The following is a 19,952-nucleotide window of genomic DNA, read 5'->3' on the forward strand; positions in this document are numbered from 1 at the left end:
ATTTGCGAATATTGAACCAGCCCTGTAACCCAGGAATGAATCCCACTTGATCATGATGGATAATTCTTTTTATGTGCTGTTGGATTCGATTTGCTAGTATCTTGTTGAGTATTTTTGCATCTGTATTCATTAAGGATATTGGTCTATAGTTCTCTTTTTTTGCTGGGTCTCTGTCTGGTTTGGGTATCAAGGTGATGCTGGCTTTGTAGAAGGAGTTTGGAAGTTTTCCTTCTATTTCTATTTTTTGGAATAGTTTGAGAAGAATGGGTATGAGCTCTGCTTTAAATGTCTGGTAGAATTCCCCCGGGAAGCCATCTGGCCCTGGGCTTTTATTCTTTGGGAGATTTTTGATAACGGATTCGATTTCTTCCCTGGTTATTGGTCTATTCATACTTTCTATCTCTTCCTGTTTGAATTTTGGCAGTGCATGCACATTTAGGAATTCGTCGATTTCTTCTGTGTTGTCCAGTTTGTTGGCATATAATTTTTCATAGTAATCTCTGATGATTGCTTGTATTTCTAAGGGATTTGTTGTAATAGATCCTTTTTCATTCATGATTTTGTCTATCTGGGTGGTCTGTCTTTTCTTTCTGAGGAGCCTGGATAGAGGTTTATTGATTTTGTTAATTTTTTCAAAGAACCAACTCTTGGTTTCATTGATCTGCTCTACTGTTCTTTTGGATTCTATATTGTTTATTTCTGCCCTGATCTTTATTATTTCTTTTCTTCTGTTGGGTTTGGGGTGCTCTTGCTGCTTCCCTTCTAGTTCCAGTAGGTGCTCTGTTAAATTTTGAATTTGCTTCAAGTGCTTTTCTTAACATAACTTAGTGTTGCAGGCCAGGAAACTCACCTTTCCCTCCATGGTTCATCTAGTCGTTAAAAACAAATGACATCCTGAGCCTTCCAGGTTGGTTGATTTCCTGGTGATGTGACAGCAACCTGAGGTTTCAAAGTAGTCTTTTCTTGTCCATGGCATGTATGGCACACAGCTGGTACCCTATTCAGAAGCAGTGACCCATGTGCTGAAAATGGATGCTTCTGGTGGTAGATGAACAAATTTCATTCTCCAGCAAAATTTCTCTTTCCTAAGTGAGAAAGAGCTCCTATACTTCCTCCTTTCCTCTTTTCCTTCCTTCCTCCCTCCTCTTTTCTTTTCCTGTTTGGTGCCCCCAAACCACTGGATTATTTATTTTTATTCTAAATAGGGTGGATGGCATCAACTGCATATTACAGCTTCTTGCAAAATATCTAGTGTGTCTAATTAGATCCTGGCATTGTTAAGAACTAATGGGTCCAATTCTTTCTTTTCTTTTTTTCTTCTCTTCTCTTTTCTTTCTCTCTCTCTTTCTTTCTTCTTTTCTGTCTTTCCTTCCTTCCTTCCTTCCTTCCTTCCTTCCTTCCTTCCTTCCTTCCTACAAATCTAGAGGACATCAGAGTGGACAAAAATAATTTCCCCATCTGCAAAAGATTTCACAGACAAAGAGTACTTAAGCTGAAAAATCCCTTGAAAGATTTGCCAGTAGACCAATTCTCCTCACTGGTATGAAGGAGGTTTATAACAGGAATCCTTTGTGCATTGTGGAAAGCACATGAACATGTATTTTACATGAGCAAATTCTAAACCACCCAGCCATGATTTTTTTTAATTTATGCTTTCCCCCAAATAACTCCCTTTAGATCATGTTCTCAAGGCTTTCCCTCCATGATTGTAAGCTGCTCTAGGAGCCCTGGATATGTTATGGAAAGAGAATATGAGAGTCAAAGGTTTCCATGTAACCACAGCTATTTCTTGCATTGGAAGCTGCCTATTTTTATTCTTTCTAGAGAGAGAATTGCAGATTTTTATGTCTGTCTCAAAATTGATTATGGGTTTTTAGCTCTACCAAGACTTAAAAAAAATACCAACAAAAGAAACACAAAAATAACACTTATCATTCTCTTCTGCACATGTCAGTGAGTTTATTCTGTACTTGTGCATGTTTGGGGTTAACATTACATATTGGTATTACTATGAAACACTACAAACTTAAAAATAGCAGCAGAACACCATGAGGACAGCTTGTGTTCTTTGTGTGAATTGATTCGAGACTCTCATTCATAAATTACCTAGACCTTTTACGTTAGAGTTTTTTTTTTCCCCAAGAGAGATAACTCAGTAGAATCTGGATCCAATCTACTCTAATTAGTGCTGCCATAAAAGCAAACTGAACTCTGGATTTCACTTTTGGAGGGGAAAAATTAAAAAGCTAAGTATTGTAAAACCAATTTTAACTTCGTTTTTTTCTCTTGTAGTACAATTAGTGGCCCTTTTACCAATGGGGAAATACTTCACACAAAATAATAGTGAAGTCAATAGAAGTAGAAAAGTTATAAAGAAGTAGAAAATAAGAGAAAGGAAGTACAGAGGACATGTATCAAAAAGAAAGGATAGGGTAAGAAGAGGTGGGAAGAGAGGATATGCTTGTGTGATCCTTTACAAAGAGCAAGAAAAAAAGAATTTAATGACCAGACTGAGGTCACCTCTGGGTCATACTGGTGAGTATAGCATAGCAGATACTGAGAGTTTATTCAAAAAATTCTTCAAGCTCTGAGACAAAGTTTTTGAATACTAATCAAAATTCAGCAAGCCACATCAGAATGGCCTAGGTGAGGGGCACCTGGGTGGCTCAGTCAGTTAAACATCTGACTCTTGACTTATGATCTCACAGTCCAGGAGTTCAAGCCCCATATTGGGCTGTGCTGACAGCATGGAGCCTGCTTGGGCTTCTCCCTCTCCCTCTTTCTGCCCCTCCCCCACTTGTATGCATGCGTGAGTGCTCTCTCCCTCTCTCAAAAATAAAAATAAACTTTAAAAAAATGGCCTAGATGAAGGCTATTCTTAATACAACCCACATGGTAGCAGGGATCTCCCTACCCCCTTGAGATTTGGACAAGTTTGGCCTGAGTTTTGTGTCTCATAGAGGTCCAGCTCTCTGTACCCACTCTGTGGCTTGTCTATTCATTTATTAATGTAACCATTTGATGAACAAAAGTTAATTTTGATGATGTCAAACATACCAGTTTTTCTCTGTGGTTCGTACATTTTAAGTCCTATCTTACTAGTCTTTGTCTACTACAAATAGGAGGTATTTTTAATATGGGATTTCAAGCAATTTTAAGTTGAACATTAGACATCACTGTTGGCCTCCCCTCCACCAAGATTTCACACTAGCCATTCTGTGCAGAGGTGCTTCAGGCTAACACCACCCAGCTGACCCCCTCACTTCCACACACCCCAGATGATCCCCCACACCAAGTCCCAAACTCCAAATTCTTCCCCCTCTAGTAGAGAGCCATTTGAATGTCTAAAGCTCCAGGATTTGCTCTGTGTTAGTAAAACCTACAAGCTGTCCTGCAAATCAAGAGTTTTCAAGGACACAGTCATTGTCATAGCAATTTCCCTCTTCTTCACATTATTGAATCAACTCAAACTTCTGACCTAAGTTTTCCATCAAAATTTTGGGATTTTAGCTAAACTCGGTGTTTTACGGAAATAATACACAAAACCGTCAACATCCGGAGACACTTGTTCCCTGTTTATCCACTGTGTCCATACTGGTGAATGTGATATGATGTAGCCAAATAAGAAATGAATAAGCTACTTTTCTCCATGGTAACACCTTTGTCTTAATGACATTCAACAGAATCATCCAGAATGTTATTCTGGTGACTGTTCCTCTTTCTTCTAATTCCTGAGATCATTTCACCCGTCTCTTCATGTGGAAAATCCATGGCATTTCAGTTACTTCACAATATAGGGACTCAGTCTTAAACTGCTCTTCTCAAGAGTTGAACTTAAACTTTGTAGTTATTCAATATTTTTAAAAATTATCTATTGCTGGATTTCAAACGGTTACATCACCTCAAGTTCAACATGGCCCAAAGAGAATTTGTCTTTTTCCCCAAAATGCAGTTCCCTTTCCACACCTCCCTGTCTTTAGCAGGATTCAATTCCTAGGCAGCTTGGACTCTTACATCCTCATTGTCCTGTGTGTTACTATGGGCTTTGTTTTGAAATGCCTAAAATTTGTTCTTTTTCTTGGTTCTCACCTTAGAACTCATTTTTCTTAAGTTATTGCAATAGCTTCTCAACTATTTTCCCTCCTCTCACTCTCTGAACCTGTTACCAACCCCACATCATTTTTAGACTAGGTAGTTCTTTCTGTGTTTGCTCAATAACTAACACTGCACCCGCCTGGCTCTACACAGGCCTCACCCACCTATCTGAGTTATTTCCCTTCTGTTCCAGAAGGCTGGTCTCCTCATTCTCTCCCCAACTGTACCAAATTCATTCTTTCTGAATTCTTCACTTGGGCTGCGACTGACTCTCCTGCAAAAGCCTCACAACCTAAAAGGCCACTTTTCACAATCACTTTTTAAATTCTTCTCTTTCAAAATTGATTCATCTTACCTTCTTCAACTAATTTCTCTCTTCCATAAACTATTGCTTCGCTTATAATTCAGTGAACCTAATTGAAATATCTGGAAACATCATCTAGCTCACAGAGTTCATGTGATAATCAAATGGAAATACATGGGAAAAAAAGTCAATACGCTTACAGTATAGAGCCTCCATTAGATAGGAGCTGAGCCCTTGAGGCCCTGGGTAAGTAGATTTGGACTCTACTCCTCCCTTTGACATTTCCTTTTATAGCTACTAATTTACACAGAGCCGAAAGCCTCCAGGGGAAAACAAAAGACTTGAATGCTGCCCACTATTGGGAATCACACTCAACCATGTCTGATGGACTGGGCTGGCCCCAGTGGGAGCCAGAAGGACAACAAAGTCTTTAGAGAAAAGTTATCACAGAGGAGGGGGAGTGTGGACCAGTGAGCCAGAATGGAGAGGTGACTTTAGCAATGGCCCAGCAGCTGATACCGGAAACTTCCTGCCCCAGTCCTAGTGCCAGCACCTGTCATTGTAGAAAAAAAGCTTAGTTGGGTGAAATGGAATGAGCTGTATATTAAGCACCATAGCACATTGGGGCTCAATAAACCTTGTTGAAAACCCTTCCTTCTCTTCCTCCACACCCTTGGCTGGGCTGAACACAGAAGGGCATTTTTCTCTCTTTGCCAACATAGTGACAACATCTCTGGCCTCAAGGTACGGTGGCATTATTCCAATGTCCCAGACAATGGGTGCAGTGGATTCCTATCTCCACAGGTGGCTAGAGGGACAAGAGCCAACTTCCACCCCTAGAAGGGTACCTCTGTGGACCTACCAGGGCCCCAGGCTTCAGATTCCTGGCTTGGCTTGACATTGATCACAGAGGCCGGAATGAGAAGCTGCATCATGTTTTCAGGCTCACTGGTCACTGCTGCAGGGGGTGGGGGTGGGGGCCTGTTCCCAGTTAAATCTATGAAGGTGGTTAATGTTCATTTTCTAGTCCTGGAAATGAAGTGTGATCTTCCCCTACACAAAAGCAGAGACTCGGAGTATACACCCAAAACAAGCACACTTCAATGCCACCTGCTGCCCTCCCATGACTGAGTTGAGGGGAAAGAAGAGGATTCATATACAATAAACGGGCAAAACTTTCTCACCAATTCAGGCAGGCTCAGTGTAATTTGATGGTGAAGAGGAAGTTGTTCTGATAGCCTAGGGTTCCTGGGAAGTTGGGTCCCTCTTCATTTACTTGGGGGAAGAAATAGCCTGAGGGTTAGGTCTCAGAAGCTGCAATGGCAGTAGCACAGACTGGGTGACTGTCCTAATTACTCAGGCTGTTCCGGGGCCCTTCCTATTGGAAGCCAACTAGTGTGGACCTGTGTCAGGAAACGAGTAGCCAGTCCTGAAAGCTGAGCTTTCTTGTCACATCATAGGAGATCAAAGTAACTGACCCTTTAAAATCATGTCTACAGCCATTTCTATACTTACATTTCCAATGTAGCATTATCACAAACATCCAAACTGTTGTATGATAGCCAAGTTGCATCAGCCATATACATATATGTCCATAAACCTCACAATCCTATGTCCAAGAAAGACTCATCACAAGGTGGCCTCTGCTTAGGGAGACCAGTGTCAAAAAAATGGAGGGGAGGGATGGTAGGGTTTTTACACAACCACAGGGAGATTCTCCCTCATTCTGTGAAGCATTAGTGAAGCTCTCTGGCTTCAAGACCCAGTGGAAACATCGTCATTTTGGCATTGAGCACTGTTATTATGAAGGTTGAACTGAGTAATAGGTTGTATTTGGGTATTAATCTCCTTTTATATTTGTTTTTTATAAGTTTAAAATATATCTTAATTCTCAGAATCCTATAAAATATTGTGTACATATCCAACAAGGAACAAATTGTTCTGTTTTAGGGTTTACCTCTAGGGCTTTTAAAAAATATAAATACAATAGGATATCATGATTTAAGCGGCCGTCTGCATTTCCCTCTCCAGCACTATTTCCCTTTTTTCCCTTCCTACAATCAGCTTCCCCTCCATGTCTGTATTTTCAATCTTTTAAAAAAAATCTTCTCTCTATTCACATCCATGGAGAATGTATAGTATTGCTTTGCATTTTTAAACTTTTACATCAAAACTATCATACTTCATGAATCTTTTTGTAACTTGCTATTCCTTTTTTCTTTTCCTTTTTTTTTGACTGATCCATGTTGTTAGAAATACATCTAGTTCATGCGTGCAGTATTGTTTCACTACACAAAATACCAAGGACCAGAAGCACCAGCATCACCAGGAGGCTTCTTAAAAGAGGAAGAACTCCAAGCCTCACTCTAGACCTAAAGATCCCCAGGTGGTTCCTTTGCACATGAAAATCAGAAAAAAAAAATTTGCTATATCCCATTTCATCATATTATGGTACCACAGTTTACTTATGCTTTATGACACACAAATATGCTATAATATACGTGTAAACATACTTATATTTACTGTTCCTCTGCTGACGGACATTCAGTTGTTTCCAATTTTTTGCTATTAGAAACAACACTGCACTGAATACACTTCTCCATGTCTTAAGCTGCATATATGTAATTTTTTCTAGGGTCATTACCTGGAAGTAGAAATGCAAAGTGGAAGGTATATGCATCTGTCCACTTTCAGCTTGGAACTGCCAAAATCTTTCCAAAGAGGTCGTGTAAAATTAATACTTCCTTTTGCAGTATACAATCATATCCTCGACAGCACTTGACATTGTAAGAACTTTTTGAATTCTGCAAGTCTGATGAGTGTGAAATTGTATCTCATATGTTTTTTTCTTCTTGTTACGGCTTTACTGAAGTGTAACTGACATATGCCAAAGTTGCACAAAAGTATAAAATTTGATGTTTTGACACATGTATACTTGTATGAAACTATCACCATAGTCAAGATAATGAACATGTCTGTCATTCCTCCCACCCCCAAATTTTATCATGTTTTTCTATAATCTCTCCCTCCTGCTTCTCTTCCTGCCCGGTCTATATTCAACTGACATTATATACACATATCATATATAGCATAAGAATCTGATACATAAGCATCTTCTAAATACTCTTCTATTTCCCTCTTTCAAGTCTTGTATATTATTTGTTCTCATATGTTTTTCTTCTACATATGTTTTAAGCCTCACAAGCGTTGTTATGATTTTGGTTTTACGTTGTTTCAGTTATCTTTTAAAATAATTAGAAATAAGAAAAAAATGGTTGTATTTACAGGTGTGCTTCATACCTGTGTAGATTCAGATTTCCATCTGGTATTCGTTTCCTTCTGCCAGAAGGACTTCCTTTCACATCTCCAGAAATGCAGGCTTGCTGGTGAGAAATGCTCAGGTTTTGTATGTTTGAAAGTTTCTATTTTGCCTTTGTTTTTGATACATATTTTTGCTGACTATAGATTTCTAGATTCCGGGCATCTGGCTGGCTCAGTTGGTTAATCATCTGACTTCGGCTCAGGTCATGACCTCACGGTCCATGAGTTTGAGCCCTGCATCAGGCTCTTTCTGACAGCTCAGAGCCTGGAGCCTGCTTTGGATTCTGTGTCTCCCTCTCTCTGCCCCTCTGCTGCTCAAGCTTCTCTCTCTCAAAATTAAATAAACATAAAAAAATTTCTAGATTCCATGATTTTACCTTGGAACCTCAATGATGTTTCCCCACTGGATCCTGGTATGCACTGCTTCTGGTGCTTCTAGTCTTTGCTTTTCTGAAAATAACTTTTTTTGCTCTAACTGCTTTTGAGGTATTTTCAGTATCACTAATATTTAAAAAATTTTTTTAAACATGTATTTATTTTTGAGAGAAAGAGACAGAGCATGAGCAGGAGAGGGAGAGAGAGAGGAAGACACAGAATAGAAGGCAGACACCAGGCTCTGAGCTGCCAGCACAGAGCCCGACACGGGGCTCGAGCTCAAGGGAGGTGAGATCATGTCCGAAGCTGAAGTTGGAGGCTTAACCCACCCAGGTACCCCTCATTATCACTAATTTTAAGCAATTTGATTATGATGTCCTCAGTATATTTTTAAAATATTTGTGTTTGGGCTTATTGAGCTTCTTGAAACTGTAGGACTATAGTTTGCATCAAATTTGGAAAAGCTTTGTTCACTTTGTTCATATATATATATATATATATATATATATATATATACATATTTTTTATTCACTCCTCCTCCTTATTCTCAGCAGGTATTGAAGCCACCTGAGTTAGTACCACAGTTGATGGATGCTCTGGTTTTTTTTTCTCTTGATGCTTCATTTTAGTTTCAATTGCTATATTTTTAAATGTACTAATCCTTCTTTTCACAGTGTCTAATGTGCAGTTAATCTCACTCTGTGTACATTTGACCTCAGACGTAATTTGGGTGCTTTCCTTCCCCCTCCCCTTTTTTAAATATCTGCAATATCTCTGCTTATCATGCTCTTTTTTCTATATTCGATCATATTAATGTAATTTAGGTAACAATTTTAATGTCCTTACCTACTGCTTCTATTATCTGTGTCATTTCTGGGTTGGTTTTAGTTTTTGACTTTTCTCCTCATTATGGGTCATTTTTGTGTGTCTTTGCATGCCTGGTAATTTTTTATCAGGTCCTAAAGCATTGTGAATTTTACTTTATTGAGTGCCAATATTTTTGGATTCCTGTACCTATTTTTGAACTTGTTCTGGGACACAGTTAAGTTAATTGGAAACAGTTTGATCCCCTCAAGACCTGCTTTTAAGCTTTGTTAGGCAGGCTCAGAGAAGTCTTGTCTAGAGATAATTTCCCTCACTACTGAGGCAATACCCTTCTGAGGACACTACCTAATGTTTGATAAGTTTATAAATTATAAAGTTTTTCCACTCTGGCTGGCAAAATTCCAAACTATTTCCAGCACCACATGAGCCCTGAAAATTGTTTTCCCTAATCCTTCTGGTGGTTCTTTCTCCAGCCTTTGCTACTTTCTCCACATGCTAATCAGCTCCTTGGTGAAGGCTTGACAGGTCCCTCTCCAGATCTTCAGAGCTCTCTCTCTCTCTGCAACACTCTCCTCCATGGGGTTCTCCTGCAGATTTTAGCTGCCTTGACCTCCTCCAGACTCTGAGTTCTATCTCCTCAACTCAGGAAGACTTGGGATCTCCCTCCTGAACCCTGGAAACTCTCTAGGAAGGAAGGTAGGCGTATCGTAGGATTCACTCCCTTGTCTCAGGGATTACTCAGCCTTATGTCCAATTAATAGTATAAGTATTAGGTGTAAATATTAATGAGATCACATCTGTACTCAATAACTTGTAACCCAGAGCTATCTGAATTACAAATGCATTAACAGTATTATCAGTCTCACACAATTTGGCATTATAACTATGTTGAAATTTTTTGCTTGCCCACCTGGACAAAATTACTAAATAGTGAGATTAGTTAGTGCAAAATAAATAAGGAAAACATATATTTTACTCTTAATAATATCTAGAACCATAGTCTTCATACCCTGATTGTGGCTCAGAATTACCTGTGATGTTTCTTCAACATATTGATACCTGGCCTCCACCCACGTCTCTTCAGTCAGAATCTCTAGCAATGATGCTCACTCAGGATAGGTTTAAACACCTTGCTAAGAATAATTTCAATCATAACTATGTACTCATGATTATTACTTTTCATTTAGAAATGATTAATTAAACTATTATTATTTATTAAGTGACAGATAATAGATGTAATTAAGGCATAAATCTTGTCCATTAGGAGCTCACAGTTTAATGAAGGATGCTGACCCAGAAACAGAAAATTTTGTAAACATATAAATACAGTGTCACAAGTGCAGTTATGGAAGTCTGCACAAGGGCTATGCCAGCACAGAGGAGAGGCTCCTCACTAAGTCACAGGTGGGCAGAGGCAGGCTCTGCTAGAAGTGATACCTGGACTTAGTAGAGAAAATGAGTACTACATGTTTGGTGGAAGGAGGAAGGAGGAATGCACTGCAGTCAGGGAGAGCAACATGCAGAAACATGGAAAATAAAGTCCAGGGAGACAAAAGTTGCTTAGTGACCCTGCAACTTAAAGTCCAGGAAAGAATGGAGCGAGTTAATACTGGAGAGGTAAGGCAAGTGTCAGGTGAAAGAAGACCTCAAATACCTCAAGGATATCAGAATATGACCTATAAGTCAATGGTTCTCAAATATTAGCACGCACAGGAATCTTGTGCACTGTGGATCTTGTTACAATGTGGATTCTAATTCAGAAGGACTGGGTTGGGGCTAGAGATTCTCTAACAAGCTTCCAGGTGATAATGCCTGTGTGGCTGGTCTGTGTGACCATATTTTGGGTAGCAAGCCCAACCAATCTGAGATTGTGATACTGAAAAAGCCACATGTAGGCACTCTGGTTGATGGTGCCAGTGGAGCCAAGTCTTTCTGACTTCAGTGATATCATCTTGGGCCCTCCAGACCAGCCCATCTGTCATTTAAGTACCAACAAGTAACCCCAGCTGAGCAGGGGATTGCCCAGGAGAGCCCTCTCTGAATTCGTGATCCATGAAATTGTGAGATATAATAAAATGGTGGTTGTTTTATGCCACTAAGTTGTTGGGCAATAAGTTTTGCTGTGGAGCAATAGATAGCCAGAACAAAAATTAGAACCAATTAGGGGGATTTTAAGAAATATCGATTCCAGGGTATCTGGATGGCTTGTCAGTTAAGTGTCTGACTCTTGATTTTGGCTCAGGTCATGATCTCATGGCTGTGAGATCAAGCCCCACATCAGGCTCCCCTCTGAGCATGAAGCCTGCTTGGGATTCTCTCTCTTTCTGTCCCTCCCCCGCTCACACTCTCACAAGCTCTCTCTCTCTCTCTCTCTCTCTCTCTCTCAAAATAAATAAACATTTAAAAAATATATTGATTTCAAACCCTAGCCCCAGAGATTTTGATTCAATTGGTCAGAAGTGGGGTTCAGGTATTAATAGTTTTAAAAGCCCCCAAGATACATCTTATAATACATCCTATATAGATTTTAATGTGCAGGGAGACTTTAGGGCCATTGCAATAGGTAATAATGAACCATCAAGCAGGGAGTTGATATGATCATGTTCGTGCTTAATGCAATTATAGTCTACTCTATGGAGGATAGAGATTTGAGGGGCTGACAACTGGCACTAGGGAAACCAATTAGGAAGTTGTTGCAGAAATCCAGGTAAGAAATAATGGAAGCTTAAACTAGAACAGTGGTAGCAGGGCTGGAGTGGACAGAATGAATGAGAAAGACTCAGAAGACAGACAATTCTAGGAGATTAGATATGGGAGATGAGGCAAAGGAAGGAGCTCAGCACATGGTTTAAGAATGCAGCCTGGGTGCCTGAGTGGATGATGCTGACATTCCTAGTAGTTGGGAATCAGTGCATCCAAAGAGAATCCAGTGAGGCGAGCTCATCTGGGGATACATGGACTCTGCATTGCCTGGAATACCTAGGTAGGGTGGTCTGGGAGGCATTTGGGTGTATATATTTGAATTGCAGAGAAGAGGTGTTAGTGCAGATGTTGACTGGAGTGGCAATATCATTTAGATAGTAGTTGAAACCAAGAGAATGGATGAGTTCAATCTCTGAGGGATGGCTGTGAGAGATACTTCAATTTTCTAGCTCGACTCCATTCCACCCTCCATTATGGTATCTTCCTATTTAGCAAAGGTGAAAAGGCTTCAAATGACACTTGTCTGAGGTTTGTAAGGCAGATGTGAAGTAGAGGCCATCTTCCTGCAGCTCTTTCTGCTGGAGAGTAAGGTCATGCATTCATGAGTGGAGACACAATTGCAGGGATAGAGTGAGATGGCCAGAGGATGGCCCCTTGGTTCCTGTGCCTCCAACTCCATTCCCCCCTATATACCCACACCTGTTCTTCCTAGGGCTCCACAGACCATTAGGATCTTCTATTTTCTTGTTGCAACTCTGTACCCATAATCTTAAAGTTAAATTTTTTTGCTATGTTAACAGTTATTGACACATTAAAAATCACCTCAGCTACCTGAGAAATTGAGGCAGAGGCCCCAAGCCCAGATATTCTGATTTAACAAGTCCAGGGTGCAGTCAAAGAATCTTTTTGAAAACATTCCAGGTGATTCTAATAGACAGTGAGACTTAACTAATAAGTATGTTAATCTTGATAATTTTGGTACAAAACACAAAGACTTATTTGTCTGTTGGATCTTCACTATGTGGGTCATAAAGTACAGTGGTTATCTGGTTTTCACAGAAGACACTCAGGGACTGTGATTTAGCTTGATCGATACTCTGTTGAAGTGAAATTTAGGACAACCAATGATTCTTGAATTCAACAGTCTTATTATTCGTTTTCATGTACCTATGAAGAACTTTCTTGCACCAAGTAGATGAATAATAAATAATTACAGAAAGAATATTATCAACCAATGTATTTTGTAGAAGATTAGCCTCTAAATATTTTTAATCTCCATAAAGCATTTTAATCAGTGTCCATTTATTTGGATTTGGGTTTGATCTGGACTTTAAGTGTAATATAGCACATGAATAAGATGAACTAGGAGTTGAATCTTTTTTTCATGCCAACAGCATCTAATCAGGCTAAAGTCCTTCAAGTCAGTATTCTGATTAAATGCCCCAATTACCAGGTAATTGCTAGAGAATAGAGGCAACTGACTCATTTATCTTACAAATTCAAAGTTGGAAACTCAAACGAACAAGAATAATTCTAGCTTCACAGTTAGTTAAATGCCATGCTAAACCTGGCCAATGTCACTGTAAAATATGCCCTCAGCACCACAGCCTAAGCATATAGCACCAAAGAGATTTCACATTAGCAGAGTGTTTTGAAAGGGCACAATCACAGCAGAGAGCTAAAATCAAGTGGTGCAAACCACATGGATATACATTTTCCAAGATAAATAGTTCACATGCCTCCTTAATTAAAGTCATTAATGATAATTAACTTCATGGGAAAAATGACTCATCTGATAGGTAAAAATATACTTGGTTTATTTTTGGTCTAATGTCTTCTTTCTAAAGTTACAGATGAGCTGTCTTTCCTTGTACACACATGTACTCAAGAAAGAGAACAGAAAGCTCAGGATGGCTTCTGTTGAGTTCGGAAAGATTCAGAGGAAAGATCTGATGCTGTATCCTGATCTCCCCTAAATAAGACTGCTACTCTCCGTGAGGAAACACAGAAAGCAAGGCAGTTCTGTTGACTTAAATGTTACGTTGGATGACCAGTGATAAATAATGCAAGGTCTACTTACTTTATTGCCTTGCTCAGAGAAATCAATCCAGGGACTCAAATTTATTGCTCACTGAAAAGCATGGATCAATTAATATGCATTGTTTACTCCTGGGTTTTAATCACATTTAAAATAAGTGCACTGTATTATGACACCATGAGGGAGTAAAGATGTGCCCAAGTTCCCAGAACAGAGGCAGAATCCTTCCATTTTCTCATTTCAGTATAGATGTGATGGTGATGAAGAATATTCTATGAATTTCATCATCCTTGTAATTGCCAGATTGACACCTCCCCACACTTTTGGCTGATAGAGAATCAAAGTAAATTCAATAGGCAAGGGATGAATGAACTGTACTTTTGGCCCTATGATGAAAATCACAGGCTTTGGAAGCATGTTTCATTCAAGTAGTATCAGCCTTGATAAGGGCCTGTGTATGAATGTTCCATCTAAGGCAGATTTGGGTGCTCTTTTCATCCAAGATCCCTCTTAGCCACTCCTCACATAGCATCTTCAATTTAAACATAAGAACCTTGGGTAACTTGCTCAGCACTGAAATTAGGGTCCACTAGTAGGGTCTATGTCACCTCCTTCATATACCTTCAAATCAAATCATATGAATTGGTGTCTCTCTGGTGTGGCATAGTAGATGCTGTGATGTGACACCTAGATCCTGCATCTGAACAATTCTTTCCCTCAGTTTTCCGGAATGTTGGCTGATGAAGACTCCCAGCTAAGTTACCCTTCACAAATTGCCAACAACTGACAGGAACTATACTGCACAGTGTTATGGTCCCTTCCTTTCCCACATGTACACATGCATGCTGGTAGTGATACTCATACAGAAGCTCAGACACTTGCCTCAATTTCGGGTAATCATTAAGGGCCACCCTAGCTCCAGAGCTCCCTGTGAGATCAAAAGAGATCTTGGTGGCAACTTCATCAAAATGCATCTTCCTCCTCTGCCCAACTCAGCTCCCCTCACTTCCTTCCAGGCACTGTTCCTTGGAACACTCCCCGCTAAACCTCCTGCAAGCAAATCTCCATCTCAATATTTGTTTCTAAGGAGCCTCAACCTAAACTAATCAATACCATCTTTTGAAAACTGGGTCTAATTTGGTTCCTAGAAACATTCCAGGCCATTTGTATTTGGTATGCCTAGATAAATGGTCACAAAGTTGGAAAACCTCATTGATTTGGGACAAATTATTGTTTGTCATCCATCAAACATTACTTAACTGGACTCATTTAAAATAATATGGTAACTTCCTATTTTTAGATGTAGAACCACATCTTTATTTATTTGGTTTATAAAATATGCATATATTTAGCATACTTACTTGAAGCTGTTAAATCTCTCGAGTGCTGGACAGACCAAGTTATTTTCATCACTTAGACACTCTAGAAGCACTCTTTGTAAAAACTGATATGCTAGCTTCAGATCATTTTTTTCTTTAAAGCTGATCATCAAAGGTCCTTGTTCAGGGAACATTTTATTGGTTTAGTTCTGATTGCCGTGTACGTTCAATTAGTGATTTGTTTTAAACATCCATTTTTATGATTATATATTCTTTTCTTCCATTTACTTCAAGTTATTATCATATTACTATTGTGATAGCGATTTCTTGAAACACTGTGAGTCAAACAGCATATATTAATGGCTACAGTATATTGACTGCCCACTTGTTCCCAAGTGCTTTTTGTGTATAAACTCACATAATTCTTAACAGGAGATAGCTACTATTATTATCATTATTTTCCAAATGAGGAAACCTGCCCAAACTTACAAAGCTAGGAAGCCACACAGCCAGATTTTGAACTCAAGTGATGTGGTTCAAAAAACCGTGCTCTTAGACACCCCACACTACTTTCCCAATATCCAGAAATCTAGGCCTGGGAAAGGAGAGAAGGGCTAAGATATTCTGTGAATGTGTAGAAAAAAAAAAGATTACTCTTATTTAGAGAACTCAGGGAAGGTGATGTTTGAATGAGGTCCTAAAATATATATAGCATTAAGAGGTTATAGAGAATTTCTTTCACCTTTAAAAAAGGCCCTACAAGAAAGCCAGACTTACTAGCAGTTTCAGCAAAGAGAAAATAAATAGAAAAAAATCCCCACCTAGCCAGTTGTGTTTCTCCATCTATTAATAAAAATAAATCATTGTATTCCTGGCACTGTAAGGAATATAAAGACTTCTGATGTATGGTCAATGTCTGCAGAAATTTATAAACTAGTTGGGTGGGTGAGACACTGAATTTGAAAAAGGTAAAAAGTAGGGCACCTGGGTGGCTCAGTCAGTTAAGCATCCAGCTTTGGTGCAGGTCATGATCTCACAGCTTGTGGGTTTGAGCCCTGTGTTGAGCTCTGTGGTGACAGATCAGAGCCTGGAACCTGTTTTGGATTCTGTGTCATCCTCTCTCTCTGCCCCTCCCCTGCTCATGCTTTATCTCTCTCTTCTTCAAAAATAAACATTAAAAGAATTTTTTTTAAAGAAAAAGGAAACAAGTAGTAACTTTATATGGTGAATGTCAAATAAGAGTATAATTGGGTGAACAGGTAAGAAAGAACGGACTGGCATCAGCAACCCTGCCCCTAACCCCACCCTCAGGATGTATTTCCAAAGGCTCATTGAAAGACAGGTATGTGGGACTTGCCAGGGGGTAGAGGCGAAGTTTACTAGGAAATATTTGGAGGGGTAGAGGTGGAAATGAGACCTGGAGCCAGGGTACAGGAAACTCCTTGAGAGTAGATTGGGACTGGGCTTTTCAAATCCCAGAGTTTCAAGACTTAACCTTTTTAGCACCTTATGGAGGTGGACAAAGCTAAGAGGAAAATGGCAGAGTGATGGTTTTAAGGGAAGGCTACGCCCTGTGCTCTAGCCCCCCAGCCTTTCCAGAGGCCCCCATGCCCCAAGTGGCACGGAAGGCAGAACTGACTGGGACAATGAATATCCCAGGAGTACCAAATAAGGACAAAAGACAGACTATGCTAGATTCTGTTAAGTCTGTTAATTGGGTGGGGTGCCAAATCCCAATAAGAACTGAGATTGATTTTTTTTTGTCATCCTGCTCAGTGGACTCCCAAGTCATCTAATTTAATGTTTGGGATGAATTCATTACTCAGATGATTTTTGGTCAACCAAGTACGGTAGTGAAGCAAAATTCATACCAGCTGTGGGGAATACATACACTAAGTTTTCTGGGATTACCTTAAAATTATCACTTCCTGGGCATGTCAAGAAATTTCATGGGAAAAGATGAGATTTGATAGAATCCTTGAAAATTGAATAAAATTGAGAAAGTGAAAGTAGGTAGTGGAGAAAATTCCAATGGTGTGTGCAAAAACATAAAGATGAGACATACCATTCCTAGGAGATGGGATACTTAGGTACTTCTCAAAAAAAAGCGTTAAAGGCACAATTTTAATAACTGAACCTTTGAGGTGGCACCCAAGCTCTAAGTGAAAACAGTCTATATCTGTTTCTAAAGTGGTCCAACACTTCTCAATCTGTACTAGACGGATTTAGGCTGCAGGTTTGATTTATCATCATCATCACACATCAACCCCTCATCCCCCGAGCTCTACTCAGAAGAGAGTCAGTGAGGAGACACTCCGCGGCCATAGTCTTCAGGAGTTAGGCTGAACATGGTGGGCTCCTCCGGCACTCCTCCGCCCCACGGTCCACCACGGCCAAAGCCAGAAGATACATCCCATGGGTCAGAAATGAACTATGCACCCATCCTTTGTTAACAACTGTGGACTGCAGTCCTTGTGCATGTATTCTTTCTGCTACGAAAGTTAAATACTTTTCCTTCTCACCAGTTAGTGAAAACTGCTGAATCCACTCTTCCCCACACTATCCGCGGTTTCCATTGGAGACAACGTTAACCTGTGTCAGCCAGGTGCATAACCTGCAAAACCCAAATTCTTCTATGTAAAGTGGTTTTTTTATTTGCAGAAGGATAAGGAACTATGGGCCTATATTCTATATAAATGCTATTTTAAAATACCATTGTCTAGTATTTAGCTATAGAAATTGGTGACTATTTAGAAAAGCCCTGGTATTTAATTTTATCTGTGCATGTTCAATCAGGAGAAAATATATGCAGACACAATTTCCTCTACTTCTTTTCTTTGTGTCTCCACACTTTGCTAGCATCCACTCTTTACTTCCTCCTTCTTCTCCCCACCCCCACCCCCCATAACCCCCCAGTCTCACTGCATGGCTGGGCCCTGGCCCATAGCTTCCAGGACAAGGAGAGGAGGCTCTCTTAACTCCTTACAGCATCTTTTTAGACACTTTAATAACAATGGATTTGCTCCCTTGCCCTACATTTTTCTTCTTTCTTCCTCCTGCTCTTTGTTTCTAATGACAATTGACATTATTTTCTGCACAATTCATTTTCTGTATCGCAGAGTTACCAGACCCTGACTTTGCTGAGTAGAAAAAACACTTTCATCCTGATAAATTACCCAAGGTAAATATTCTGGGAGATGTATTCAAGACTGATAAATGATTTTTAACAATGAACAGGTAAGGCAAAATATCCTAAGATACTCATCTTTGCTCCTTAAAGATGCTAAATTTAAAACTACAGACTTCAGAATGGGGGCAGAATGGGGCAGATGAGATGTTCCTCAAAAAAAAAGTGCACTGGAAATGACCCAGACATGGTTAGAGAATGATTTTCTACAGACTCTTTGAAACATCACCAACAGAGGAATGCTGATCTGGCAAGTTTCCTCATTTGGGGGCGATGTCAGATGTCCATAAATGGCATAAACAGAAATTTATGCCTCTCCACAGGAGGGGAGAGAGGAACAGGGATTTGTCCAAGCAGCTCCCACTTGGGAGAGTAAAGTAGAAGTCTTTCTCTTTCAGTGGACCCAAATTCCCTAAAAAAACAAACAAACAAACCCCAAAAAGCGTTGTATGATTTTTTTCTATATTAGTTTGCTAAGACCGCTGTAACAAAGTATCACAGACTGGGTGGCTCAAGCAACAGAAATTCATTACCTCACAGTTTTGGGGACCAGAAGTCCCAAATCAAGATATTGGCAGGGTTGGCTCCTTCTAAGAGCTGTGATCTAGGCCTTTTTTCTTGGTTTGTAGATGGCAAGCTTCTGTAAGCCTTCACATTGTCTTCCCTCTATGCTTGTCTCTGTGTCCAAACTTCCCCTTTTTTATAAGGACACCAGTCTTACTGGATTAACCCTCCACCCCAGGACCTTATTGTAACTTGATTATCTCTGTAAAGACCCTCTCTCCAAATAAAGTCACATTAAGTATAATTTTTTTTTCTTGAATCAAGTGTTCTGGAAAAGGCCAGCTTAATAAATATTGCAGTTTGCCAACATAACCAGCACTAGTCAGACAGCAGAATGTCTTACTCCAAAGTATGCGTGTGCTTTTGGACAGCACCGCTCCCACCACAGAGCGCAGCTGTCAGTTCTGAACAAGACTTCTGGGAATGGCCTACCTGGCTTCGTGAAGGCTTCCGGGCCCTGCACCTCAGAGTCTCTGTCAGAAACACGAATAACCAGCTCGTTTGTACATGTTCCCCATCAGAACTGTTCAGCGATCCTGAGCTGCCGTCTCTAAATATTTACAAAGTCCTATTTATCAGAATGAAAGAGAATGCTCCTGCTCCACAATGTCGGGCATATGGTAGCAGCATGAAATAGAAGATAAATCGTGCTGGGTGATTCCAACTGGATTTAATGCCAGCAATAATTATATTTAATCAGATGGAAGGTTCCCTCGGTGCTACCAGACCGTCTAACATTGGGAAATAATTTTGTCAGTTCTCATTGTTGGGTGCTGTTTCTATAAATAATCCCCCAGGGTCTTTGAAGCCTAACTTTTTCTCCTATCTTTTCTCATTCTTTCTTTTTATGGAAATGTTCTACCAGTTCTCTAAATCCTAGCTGTTGTTTATATTAATGCCCTAACTGAATTGTAGAAAGCATTTGGGGTTTAGCAAATTCTCTCATGACTATATGGAATTTCAATGAATGTCTTGATTCTCCATGTATTTCTTCTCTCCCAGACCCCCCAAAAAGAGGATGGTAAAATATAAGAACCTGAGAACAGCCCAGATCAGGTGATATGCACCTTCAAGCGGGGACCTTGATGCATGGACTGTGTGGACATGCACACCCCCGCACCCCTCTACACCTCAGGAAAGCACAGAGAAGAAGCATTTCCTAGCTAGCTATGATCTGAAATTTTTTTAATAACTGGCAATTTAAAAAATAACTGATTATTT

The sequence above is a fragment of the Suricata suricatta genome, chromosome 9 (assembly GCF_006229205.1).
Source record: "Suricata suricatta isolate VVHF042 chromosome 9, meerkat_22Aug2017_6uvM2_HiC, whole genome shotgun sequence".
NCBI lineage: Eukaryota > Metazoa > Chordata > Mammalia > Carnivora > Herpestidae > Suricata > Suricata suricatta.